The 12,401-nt window shown below is 50.6% G+C and overlaps 1 protein-coding gene across 4 annotated transcripts in view; it reads right to left on the bottom strand.

The window, feature by feature from the left end:
- The window catches only part of TFAP4 (transcription factor AP-4), a 28,821-nt gene continuing 16,420 nt past the window's right edge, over positions 1-12,401 (bottom strand). For 3 of the 4 annotated variants that reach the window (XM_070064009.2, XM_008249594.5, XM_070064008.2), the window contains exons 8-10: positions 7,773-7,931; positions 2,339-2,551; positions 1-989 (exon numbers count right to left, since the gene is read on the bottom strand). The gene's annotated coding sequence lies outside the window, so the exon portion shown is untranslated. The remainder of the gene's footprint in view (positions 990-2,338; positions 2,552-7,772; positions 7,932-12,401) is intronic. The other variant, XM_089321346.1, reaches the window with a different exon arrangement.

The following is a 12,401-nucleotide window of genomic DNA, read 5'->3' as shown; positions in this document are numbered from 1 at the left end:
TTCCTTTGTATTTCCATATAAACTTTATTTTTTAATTTATATAACTCCAAATACTAGGTTTTGTTTTGTTTTGTTTTGTTTTTTAGTTATTTTATTGATCTGAAAGGCAAAGTTACAGAGAGAGAGGGGGATCTTCCATCCGCTGGTTCATTCCCCAAATGGCCACAACAGCTGGGACTGGGCCAAGCTGAAGCCAGGAACCAGGAGCTTCCTCCTGATCGCCCATGTGGGAACAGGGGCCCAAGCATCTGGGCCATGCCCTGCTGCTTTCCCAGACAAATTAGCAGGGAGCTGGATGGGAAGTAGAGCAGCTGGGACTCAAACCAGCACCGCAGACAGCAGTCTTACCCTCTACACCACAGTGCCAGCCCCAACTTTTCAATTTTTTAAAAACGCCTTAGTGGATTTTAATCGGGATTACAACGCATCTACAGGTAAGTTTGAAGACAACAAGATATGAGTTAGGACTGTCTTGGTTCACTGTTGTGGAACAGAAGGCCCGAGACAGTAATTTATACAGGAAGGCAGTCTGCTGAGCTCTCTGGAAGCTGGGGGGCTCAAAATCAGGCAGCTGCAGCCACAGAGGACCTCACGCTGCATCCTAACCAGAGAAGAGTACAAGGCCCAGTAGGCACGTGTAGAGGAGACAGAACGAAGGGGCGGCCTCGCTGTATTCCTACCCGCAGGCTTCCACAGGAACAGATCCAGTCCTGGGGGGGAAGCACTCACTCACTGCCACAAAAATCAGCCCAGTCCTCAAGGGCAGCATGAATCCCTTCCTGACTGCACACCCTGGTGACCCAAACACCCATACAAGTCCCATCACCTCTCAACACTGTTACACCAGGGACCAGCTGTCAACACAAGTTTTGGAAGGGACAAACCACATCCAAGCCATGGCAACGATGGGGACTTTACAGTCACCTCAGTTGGGCAGTGGTGCTGCTGTTTGGTGAAACACCTGTCTGGACATCGCTGGGAAGGTATTTCTAAAATTTAAAAAAAAAAAAAAAAAGATTTATTAGTTTGAGGCCCCGAGATAAAGCCCCCACTTGCAGTGCCCATCGCCACATATGGGCACCAGTCGAGTCCTGGCTGCTCCACTTCTGATCCAGCTCCCTGCTAATGTGCCTGCGAAAGCAGCAGAGGATGGCCCGAGTCCTTAGGCCCCTGCACCCATGTGGGAGACCCGGAAGAAGCTCCTGGCTCCTGGCTTTGGATCGGCACACCTCTGGCCATTGTGGCCATTTGGGGAGCACACCAGCTAATAGAAGACCTCTCTCTCTCTACCTTTCTCTGTAACTCTGCCTTTCGAATAAATAAAATAAATCTTTTTTAAGAATTTTTTTTATCTGAAAGCAGAGATAGAGACAGAGGAGAGAGATCTGTCTGTTGGTTCACTCCAAATGGCTGCAATGGTCAGGGCCAGGGCTGGGCCAGGGTGAAGCCAGGAGCCAGGAGCTTCTTCTGGCTCTCCCACAAGGGTGGCAGGGGCCCAAGCACTTGAGCCATCTCTGCTGCTTTCCCAGGCACACTAGCAGGGAGCCAGACCGGAATTGGAGCAGCCGGGACTTGAACTGGTGCCCCTAGGGGATGCTGGCACTACAGGCTGTGGCTTAACCCACTACATCACAGTGCTAGCCCTGGTATTTCTTTCTTTCTTTCTTTCTTTCTTTCTTTCTTTCTTTCTTTCTTTCTTTCTTTCTTTCTTTTTATTTATTTATTTATTTTTTTTTTTTGACAAGCAGAGTGCACAGTGAGAGAGAGAGAGAGAGAGAAAGGTCTTCCTTTGCCGTTGGTTCACCCTCCAATGGCCGCCGCGGCCGGCGCGCTGCGGCCAGCGCACCGTGCTGATCCAATGGCGGGAGCCAGGAGCCAGGAGCCAGGTGCTTTTCCTGGTCTCCCATGGGGTGCAGGGCCCAAGCACCTGGGCCATCCTCCACTGCACTCCCTGGCCACAGCAGAGAGCTGGCCTGGAAGAGGGGCAACCGGGACACAATCCGGCGCCCCAACCGGGACTAGAACCCGGTGTGCCAGCGCCGCAAGGCGGAGGATTAGCCTAGTGAGCCGCGGCGCCGGCCCAGCCCTGGTATTTCTAACATTTAAAATAGTATACCGTGAGTAGAGAAGACCACATTACATATTGTGGCTGGGCCTCATCTGGTCAGCTGAAGGCTTTAGAAGACTGAGGTTTTTCCAAGGAAGAAGTTCAGCCAACCGACTGGCTTCAGACTCAAGACCACAGCATCAACTTCTGCGAAATTCCCACCTGCCAACACCCCTGCAAACACCAGACCTGCCAGCCCTTACAATCTCTGCCTAAAAATCCACATCTTACCGGAACCGAATCTTCCAATCCGTGTATGGCTGTGGGAGGGGTGCACGCTAGGAGAGGAGGTAGGAGGTGGTCCTGGGGGAGGAAAGGAACCAGAAATCCACGAAGCGGCTCCTGTGGGCTAGGCACTGCAATATGAAGAGAGGCGGGCACGTCTTCACCACTTCACAATGAGGTGCCAGCACGGGGCTGAAAGTGCTCGCTGGCATCGTACAGCTAGGAACGAAGTTGTCTGGATTAGAATCCACAAACACCTAATGCGTTAAGCCCAAGACTTCCCAACAATCCAAGTTAAAAGGAATCACCATGGCAGGGGAGGGAGGTGGGAGTTCCAGGGCACATGTTGAAGGGTCAAAGCAAACCCCAAGAACCCACATCCAACCAGGAAGGGAAAGAGTGAGCCTAGCACTGCTCAGATTGAAACACACCCGTGTACATCATGATCACAGCAGCCCAGGTGTCATCAGTAGGTACATCCATATATGAAGTTCTTTTTTTTTTTTTTTTTTTTTTGACAGGCAGAGTGGACAGTGAGAGAGAGACAGAGAGAAAGGTCTTCCTTTGCCGTTGGTTCACCCCCCAGTGGCTGTCGTGGCCGGCGCCCCGCGCTGATCCGATGGCAGGAGCCAGGTGCTTCTCCTGGTCTCCCATGGGGTGCAAGGCCCAAGCACTTGGGCCATCCTCCACTGCACTCCTGGGCCACAGCTGAGAGCTGGCCTGGAAGAGGGGCAACCGGGACAGAATCCGGCGCCCCGACCAGGACTAGAACCCGGTGTGCCGGCGCTGCAAGGCGGAGGATTAGCCTAGTGAGCCGCGGCGCCGGCCCATATGTGAAGTTCTAACACAACCTACAACAATGATCAAACCTGACAACGTCACAGTAAGTGAAATAAGCCGGCTGTTCTCTCGTGCACTGGGAGGCAGCTTGTCAGATTTCTCTCACTCATCAATAAACCTCCTCCCTTATTCCGGTGTTTGGTGTGTTTTGTGGTGGCCTTTCTTTTCATTGGTACCAAAACCCAGGGCCAGGCTGTCCCATTGATCTGGCTCTCCCCTGGGGGATGTGAGCCTCTTCGGAATCCTGGACTTCTGCCAACCACAAAACTCACCACCCTTGGATCTCCTTCTTCACCACTGAACGCTCTGCGATCTCCATCCACACACTGGCCCTCCAAAATTCCTAAGTGTTTACAGGAAGTGATAATGGGATGAACCAAACCCTTCACCAACCAGGCAGTCAACCAAATGCTACCACAGGGATATACTTGGCTCCCTACCCAGGACATCACGACTTTAGACGTTGCCCATGCCAGCGGAGAGTAACTTGTCACCTCATGTCAGCAGGAAGCAGCAAGAGAAGACAGATCATTGTCCCTCCATCCCTCCTGGACTTTCGGGGCCAATATAATCCCATACTTGCTTTATAAAGAAACAAAAGGGGGTTCTGCCGCTGTGGCGTGGCAGGTAAAGCCACTGCCTGCAGTGCCAGCATCCCATATAGGCACTGGTTCCAGGCCAGGTTGCTCCACTTCTGATCCAGCTCTCTGCTATGGCCTGGGAAAGCAGTAGAAGATGGCCCAAGTCCTTGGGCCCCTGCACCCGTGTGGGAGACCTGGAATAATTATGCTCCTGGCTCCTGGTTTCCAATCAGCACAGCTCTGGCCATTGCTGCCATTTGAGGAGTGAACCAGCGGATGGAAGACCTCTCTCTCTCTCTCTCTCTCTCTTTCTCTCTCTGCCTCTCTGTAACTCTGTCTTTCAAATAAATAAATATTTTTTAAAAATAAATAAGTAAAAAACAAAAGGGGGAATGTTAGTAAAATGGTACCATCTTCCTGAGCCCAGCCTGGCTTACTAGAAGTCAGGTGACCAAATGGCCCAAGCACAAGCGTCAGGTCCACCCCCACCCTAACGGGCTTTGCTGCTCCCACTCCCTTATCTCTGCAGAGCTATGTAAGACTTCTCCCAGTACAGGCTGCTGTTCTCTCTGTGCACGGGGAGGCAGCCTGTCAGGCTTTCCCCACCTGACAATAAACCTTTTCTTTTTTTTATGGAAAATTTTGATTTAATAAATATAAATTTCAAAAGTACAACTTTTGGATTACAGCAGTTCTTCCCCCCCATAACCACCCTCCTACCCGCAAGCCATCTCATCTCCTACTCCCTCTCCCATCCCATTCTTCATTAAGATTCATTAAACCTTTTCCCTTAAAAAAAAAAAAAAGTGAAATAAGCCAGATACAAAAGGACAACATATTCATCTCCTAGGGCTGCCTCAACAAAATACCACAAGTCAGTTGGCGTAAACTCTCTCCGGCACACATCAACAAGAAGCTAGTTAGGAAGCAGAGTGCGAACTTAAACACACGCACTCCAATATGAGACACAGGGGTCTCGTGCAGTTATCTTAACTCCTGCATCAAATGTCTACCTGCTGCTCCTCCGCACGCGGAGGAGCCGCACCGGACCAGACGCTTGTTGTTCCCCTTTTTTTTACAAGTCTTTTCTATAGTAAAGTAAGAATAAGCAAACAGCGAACTCCCAAAGCAAGAATGAGTAGAGAGAAATGAGAAAGAACGAAGCAACGAACTTCCCCGCGAACTCTCCTACGCACTCTCCAACCAACCCACACCACCGTGGGGCGCTCTCTTCCTTTATAGTCCTCTCCACAATTCCGTGCTCTGCTACCCACACGCCGAGCACGCTGCTCTCCTCCAATCAGGAGCAGGATCAGCTCCTGCAGTTTATCAGTCAAGTTGGCGAGAGGCAGCTGCGTAGAAGTTTACTCCTCCCCAGCGCCATATTGTGGGAGAGCAGATGCATAGAATAAGTCTTAATTCCAGTAACTTAGTCTAGTCTGAGTTGCTCCCCACATCTACCCTTAGTTATTCCTATAAAAGCCCTGTCTCCAAACACTCATATTCTGAAGTACTTGGAGTTAAGTCCAACATATGGACTGGGGAGGGCGGAGGGAAGGTGGACATAATTCAGTCCAGAACAGACAAATGTGAAGTGATTCCATTTCCATGAGGTACTAGAAAAGTCAAATTCATAGACAGGAAACAGAATGGTTATTGCAAGGAACCGGGAAGGAGGAGTGGGCGTTGGATGGTATGCTTTCTGCCTGATAATGAAAAGCTCTGGAGACGGATGATGGTGATGTTTGCAAAACATGAATGTTCTTAATGTTGTCAGACTGTACACTTCCAAATGATCAAAATGGTAAGCTTTGCATTAGGTACGAACTACAATTTTTTTTAAACGGAAGAATAGCCGGCGCCGTGGCTCAATAGGCTAATCCTTCACCTTGCGGCGCCGGCACACCGGGTTCTAGTCCCGGTTGGGGCACCGGATTCTGTCCCGGTTGCCCCTCTTCCAGGCCAGCTCTCTGCTATGGCCAGGGAGTGCAGTGGAGGATGGCCCAGGTGCTTGGGCCCTGCACCCCATGGGAGACCAGGAAAAGCACCTGGATCCTGGCTCCTGCCATCGGATCAGCGCGGTGCGCCAGCTGCAGCGGCGGCCATTGGAGGGTGAACCAACGGCAAAGGAAGACCTTTCTCTCTCTGTCTCTCTCTCTCACTGTCCACTCTGCCTGTCAAAAAAAAAAAAAAAAAAAAAAAAAAAAAAAAAAAAAAACGGAAGAATAAAGTACTCTGTTTTGTAAATGAGTGATGTAAAAAGGAAGACTCCACTGAAAACGAACTGAAGTCACAAATTCTCAAACAGACCTCACCTCCCCTGTGAAATCCCCACACTGGCTTCACCCCGTGTCACCCACTACCACCACTGACTTCTGTTCTCAGAGCCTGCCCTTCTGCCAGCTCAGCCTCAGACAGAAGCTGCTAGTGACCTCAGCTCAAGGGTCCCCAGCCTCATTTCCAGAAATCATCATTCCCAACTTACACCTGCTCCTGACGTCTCAGGCAGATGTTTCTTGAATGAACGGGAACAAAGTAGTATGCTTACGCTTTCTCCGACCAAAGGAGGAGAGGCCCGGGAGCTGGCAAGTCACCACCAGTTACTGACCTCTGTTTGGAGGACCCGTCAGTTCCATCTCAATTGCAAAAGTGCTGCTGTATGAAAGAGATGTGCCTCTTTCATAGTCTCAGGCGTAGACATGCCACCCAGACTGGGGAAGGCTCAGAAACCATGGCCCACGTACACCACCGTCGCACCTCATCAGTAAGCACAGAAGCATCAGGAGGCTGGGTTCACGCTTGTGACACTGGTGGTGTGCATCACCTGACTTCACCAAATACCAGGCAGCTCTGAGAAAGCCGGCAGAGGGTGTTGCCACTTAAAGAGGAACACTGCCCAACTGTCTACTGGGTAACTCGTAGGCACTGGTCAGTGAACAGACACAACAAACACTGCCAAAAGCAAGAGTAGAGCCGCTCCCAGCATTCATGCATTTCAACTGGGCTACTGTGGAGTTCTAGAGACAAGAAAGCTGCCACAGCAGCCTGTCATCGTGAAGGTCAAGTTCTTCAGAGAAGACCCGGAGAGGTAAGGGTGTCTGGAGGTCACAAGGAGGGAAGTCCATTAAATGGCCGTGAATGCTGGGTTGGGCATCTGCATCCCATAGTGCAGTGCCTGAGTTTCAGTCTCAGTTCTGCTTCCAACTCCAACTCCCTGCCAACATGTATAACTCTAGGAGGCAGCAGATGATGGCTCCAGTACTTGGGTCCCTCCACCCACGTCTCAGTTCTGGGCTCCTGGCTTTGGATGGTTGTTGCAGGCATTTGGGGAATGAACCAGCAGATGGAAGATCTCTCCCTATGTGTCTCTGTCTCTTTCTGCCTTTCAAATAAAAATCAGTAAATTAAAAAAAAATTATTTTTTAAAATGCTAACAAATGTGGAAAGAAAGAAAAGACAGAAAGAGAAAAAAATCTTGGCTTGTTCTATAGGCTCTAGAGAGCAACAGGGGGGTTTCATGGTCAAAGGCTACACAGAAACATTTTAGCTCAACATGAAGGTGAATTTTTAGGTTAAAGCTAATAAAAAGGTAGGGCCGGCACTGTGCCACAGTGGGTTAAGTCCTGGCTTGCAGCGCTGGCATCCCATATGGGTACTGGTTTGTGTCCTGGCTGCTCCACTTCCAATCCAGCTCCCTACTAACAAGCCTGGGAAGGCAGAATAGGATGGCACAAGTCCTTGGGCCTCTGCACCCATGTGCAAGATCCAAAAGAAATTCTTGGCTCCTGGCTTTAGCCTGGCCTAGCCCTGGCTCCACCATTGCAGCCATTTTGGGAATGAATGAGCAGATGGAAGATCTCTCTCTACTTCTCTGTTACTTTACCTTCAAATTAATAAATAAATATTTAAATAAATTTTAAAACGCTAATAAGGGGCGAGTACCCTTTTCCCAAATGGCTCCAGGAGAGACCAGGCACTCAGGGTAGGACACCGCACCAATGGCTCCCTTCCCAGCTTACCCTGCGAGCTTGGGTCTCAGGTGGATGTCTTCCAGAAGGCCTTCCCCAACACCCCGCACATCCTTTCTTCCCAAGCACGGGCCTCCCCGGTTTCTGCAGGAAGCATTTTCCTGTGCCTCTGTCAGCGGCCACATGCCCTCCTGTGAGTCTCCAGCGTCCCTGCACAGGTTGAGACAGAGAGTGATAAGGGATTTATCTAGCAAGAGGTGTCCTTGAGCAAAAGCTGTTCTGACAGTGGGACAAGTCACAGGTGAGGAATGGCCCCTGGAAGCTGGGGGCTGTTGAAGGAAAAGCAGGGTTCTTGCCACACCCTGTCTCAGCCATGCAGGGAGGGCTCCTCACCGACCCCCTAGTCTCCCATGTGCACTGCACATGGTCGCTCCTCCTGAAGGAACAGACATCCCTTTGCCCGGGTGGAGGAATTTCCGGGGCACAGCTCAAAGTCCGACACTGGAGACCCATGGGGAAGCTGGGTGGCCCCCAGGACCTAAGTCTCCAGCGTTGTCAAACAGGGTGGCCAACCTCACAGAACTACTGAGATGCTGGCAGGGGAATAATACTGGAACTGTTCACTGAATCACAGCACCCACACTGCTACGTGCACGAGTCATGAGTGTGCAGCTCCGGCAGGGTTGGTTGGGGGACCACAAGAAAGGCCACCGCCTCTAGAACCAGACTTGGATTTTATAGTTCCGGGCACATAGTTCCTGCAGCTCAGTCCCTCTCCAGCAGCTGATCTGCTAGATCAATGCACAACTCAACACAGGTCCTCAAGGGTCTGGGAAAACCAAGTCAGATGCTGAACAGCCCAGGCATCTGGGTTGAGATTTCTTCTACCTGTCACTAAAATAAGCAGAGTCTGATTGAAAAGTCAAAGTGGAGGTTTAGTCAGCTCATCAAACTGAAGACACAAGCCGGGAAACAACCAGGCACTTGCCTGAGTGGGTATTCTGCAAGCCCGAGTCTGCTACAGGTCTGTCAATTTTGTACAAGGTGGGTGCTCGCTAGCTTTTTATGTGGTTATCAATCACAATGAAAATAAAAGACTACCAAAAAAAAAAAAAGAAAAGAAAAGAAAAGACTACCGCACTGCAAATCAAAGAATACCCCCTTGCGGCTGGCACTGTGGCGTAGCAGGTAAAGCCTGCAGTGCCAGCATCTTATATGGTCGCCGGTTCGAGTCCCGGCTGCTCCACTTCCAATCCAGCTCTCTGCTATGGCCTGGGAAAGCAGTAGAAGATGGCTCAAGTCCTTGGGCCCCTGCACCCACATGGGAGACCCAGAGGAAGCTCCTGGCTCCTGGCTTCAGATTAGAGCAGCTCCGGCTGTTGCAGTCACTTGGGGAGTGAACCAGTGGATGGAAGACCTTTCTTCTCTCCCTCTGCCTCTCTGTAACTGTCTTTAAAACAAATAAATAAAATCTTTTTAAAAATTAGTTAACATGGGCCGCCTGCAGCGCCGGCACCCCTGGTTCTAGTCCCAGTTGGGGCACCAGGTACTGGTCCCGGTTGCCCCTCTTCCGGTCCAGCTCTCTGCTGTGGCCCGGGAGGGCAGCGGAGGATGGCCCGGGTGCTTGGATCCCTGCACCCACATGGGAGGCCGGGAGGAGGTACCTGGCTCCTGGCGTCAGATCAGCGCAGCACCAGCCTTGGCAAAAAAATAATAATAATAATAATAATAATAAGTTAACAGATGTGATTACTGATGAAGGAGATGCACCCCACGCTCACTGCCATATTCCATGTGTTCTATACGCAGAGATGCAAACAGTGGCCTCCTTAATCATGTTTCCTACAATGGTCCTAAGACCAAAAGCTCCCTCCTTACTCACGGGTAGAATCTGCTGGAAGGTCCTGTTACCTGGGAGTGAGCTCAGGGGTCTTTGTGGCATGGACAGCATGCCAGCTGACTTCGGCCCCTGCAGCCACCATTGCACTCATGCCCTCCACATCATCATCTCCCGCTCATCTTGGAAATGATGGGTTTTCTATCTTGGAAGGGCCCATAATCACTCCTGCTGTAACGTGGACAGACATTCATCCAACCTCTGCTTGAATACCCTCAGGGACAGGGAGCTCACTACCAGAGAGCAACAGCTCTGCTGTTTTGAATCCAGAGTGGGCCCACAACTAGCACAATGCTGCGGATCTCCCCACCTGCTGCCTCAACTTCCCACTGAAAGTCAGGGGCAGACAGCACAAGGGTGCCGTGGAAAATGTGCACGGCCTCTCCTCTGACAGCAAGCAAGACTCCCCCAACTCTCCCTCAGGACCTGTCCAGCCTCACTGGCGTTTCTCTCTCCCATAAAAGTACAGCAATTTTTGTCAATTCCCTTTGCAGCTAGACTTTTCAAAGCAGTGTCCTCACCTAGGACAGCAAACTCCTATCAACAGACCAACCTCTGATGTCTGCATAGTGCCTGCAGCCTTCCCAGATCAGCTGCCTGTTTCCCATCGATTTAACCCTGAGAACGTCCATCGATACGGGCCCATGCAGGGGGAACCTGTGACTCGGCCCCCTAATTCAGGAAGCTCTGCAGCTGTCACTCTGAGCTCCTTTTTCAACACGTGGGGTGGGTGGAGGGAGAGTGGTTTGGGGAGCTCATTCCTTTCTACAGCTGCCGGATTTAGGGCTGGTCCTACCCCCTCTGCTCAGTCAGCACACGTTCTTGTCAATCAACACAAGAAACCTGCGACTCAGCTAGGCAAAAGAAGAAAGGGGACGAAGGCAGAGGAGGGACGAACTCCACCAGCACCCCAAGACTTGGAGGGCATACAGAAGGACTCCAGAGGGCATGAAAAAGACAGATGCTACAAGGCCAACAGCATGGAGGAAAGCAGAGAGGCGGCTGGGTACACAGGCAGAGGATGGGCTTGGGTGCGGACAGAGAGGACAGACAGGAACCAGAGCCAGCAAAATCAGAGGCTAAGGACAGCGTGGTCAGCCAGCTCAGAGCGGCAGCTTGAGGATTTGCGTATGCTTTACATACTGGTCTAGGGCCAGTCAGTCAACACCTAAGGAGGCCAAGGTCACAAGAAGAGTCCCCTCTTCCTCTAGGCAGCCCCTCAAACATCTAACAGAACTGATGCACTGTTTTGTGGCATGGCCAAAAACAACCCAGCTCAGGATACATAACCCGTGGTATGCCAGAGAATACAAAAATATAAACTTATAAAAATATAAATCCCAAGAACTCATGAAACTCACAAGAAAGTACAAACTGGAAGTAGGAGAAGCAAAACAGGAAGGCACATAAAACACAGCCATGGTAAGGAAACAGGAAAACAAGGGATCCTATATATTTAAATCCCCCACATGTGTGTAACTTGACCACTTGCCCTATTCACACTGTCCTCAAAATAAGAACAAACCAAATGCTTGGGACGAGTGGAATTATTTAGGCTACTGAGGCTCGACAAGAATTTCTTCTGAGAATGCTCATAAAGGAGGCACGGTGTAATCTAATGATCCTTGAGAACATTCCCAGAGCAGACAATACATTTCCCGTGAAGCTTTATCGGAGACCTTTCAAATAACACAGGGAAGGCCACCAGGAACCAGGGATGGTCAGCCTCCACTACCACAGAGGGTCGACGACACACACTTAGGGTGAATCTCCCGAATGCCACGTTGCCACCTCACGCGCTGTCAGAACGAGGGAAAGCTGGCACAACTGCTTGGGAGAGGGCATCCAGTAACGTAGTCCTAATAGTTCTAACCTGGAAACAGTGTAAATGTCCAGCACTAAGTGAACAGATAAATAAACCGATACACTCACACACTGGCACAGTGCTTAGCAACGCGAACCAGTAATGTGCACAAAAACATAAACGAATGACAGAGACGTCACGCTGAGCACAAGAAGCCAGACAACAGCCAGAGTGGTAAAACACAGCAGGTCGAGTCCCAGCTGCTCCACTTCTGATCCGCGCCCTGATAACACACCTGGGAAAGCAGAAGTGTCTGGGCCCCTGCACCCACATGGGAGACCCAGATGGAGCTCCAGGCTCCTGGCCTTGGCCTGGCCAGCCTTGGCCACTGCTGCCATCTGGGAAGTGAACTAGCACATGGAAGCGCTGTCTCTTCCTTTCTCTCTATAACTCTGCCTTTCAAATAACTAATTTTTTAAAAAACAGACAAAAATCATATATATGCTGCATGATTTATATGAAGTTCTGAAACAGTCAAAACTAATTTATGCAGCCGAAGGTGTGGCTTAATGGGTAAAGCCACTGCCTGCAGTGCCAGCATCCCGTATGGGTGCCAGTTCAAGTCCCAGCTGCTCCACTTCCGATCCAGCTCTCTACTATGGCCTAGGAAGGCAGTGGAAGATGGCCCAAGTCCTTGTGGCCATCTTAGATGTTTGTGGCCCCTGCACCTGTGTGGGAGACCCAGAGGAAGCTCCTGGCTCCTGGCTTCGGATCAGCACGGCTCCAGCCGTTGCAGCCAACTGGGGAGTGAACGAGTGGATGGAAGACCTCTGTCTCTCTCTCTCTGTGCCTCTCCTTCTCTGTGTGTAACTCCGACTTTCAAGTAAACAAATAAATCTTTAAAAAAAATCAGGATGGCCAGCGCCACGGCTCAATAGGCTAGTCCTCTGCCTGTGGCGCCAACACCCTGAGTTCTAGT

This window comes from Oryctolagus cuniculus, chromosome 19, assembly GCF_051225735.1.
Source record: "Oryctolagus cuniculus isolate XC-2025 breed Fujian yellow rabbit chromosome 19, ASM5122573v1, whole genome shotgun sequence".
NCBI classification, from domain to species: Eukaryota; Metazoa; Chordata; class Mammalia; order Lagomorpha; family Leporidae; genus Oryctolagus; species Oryctolagus cuniculus.
This window is presented reverse-complemented; position numbering and strand designations above follow the sequence as displayed.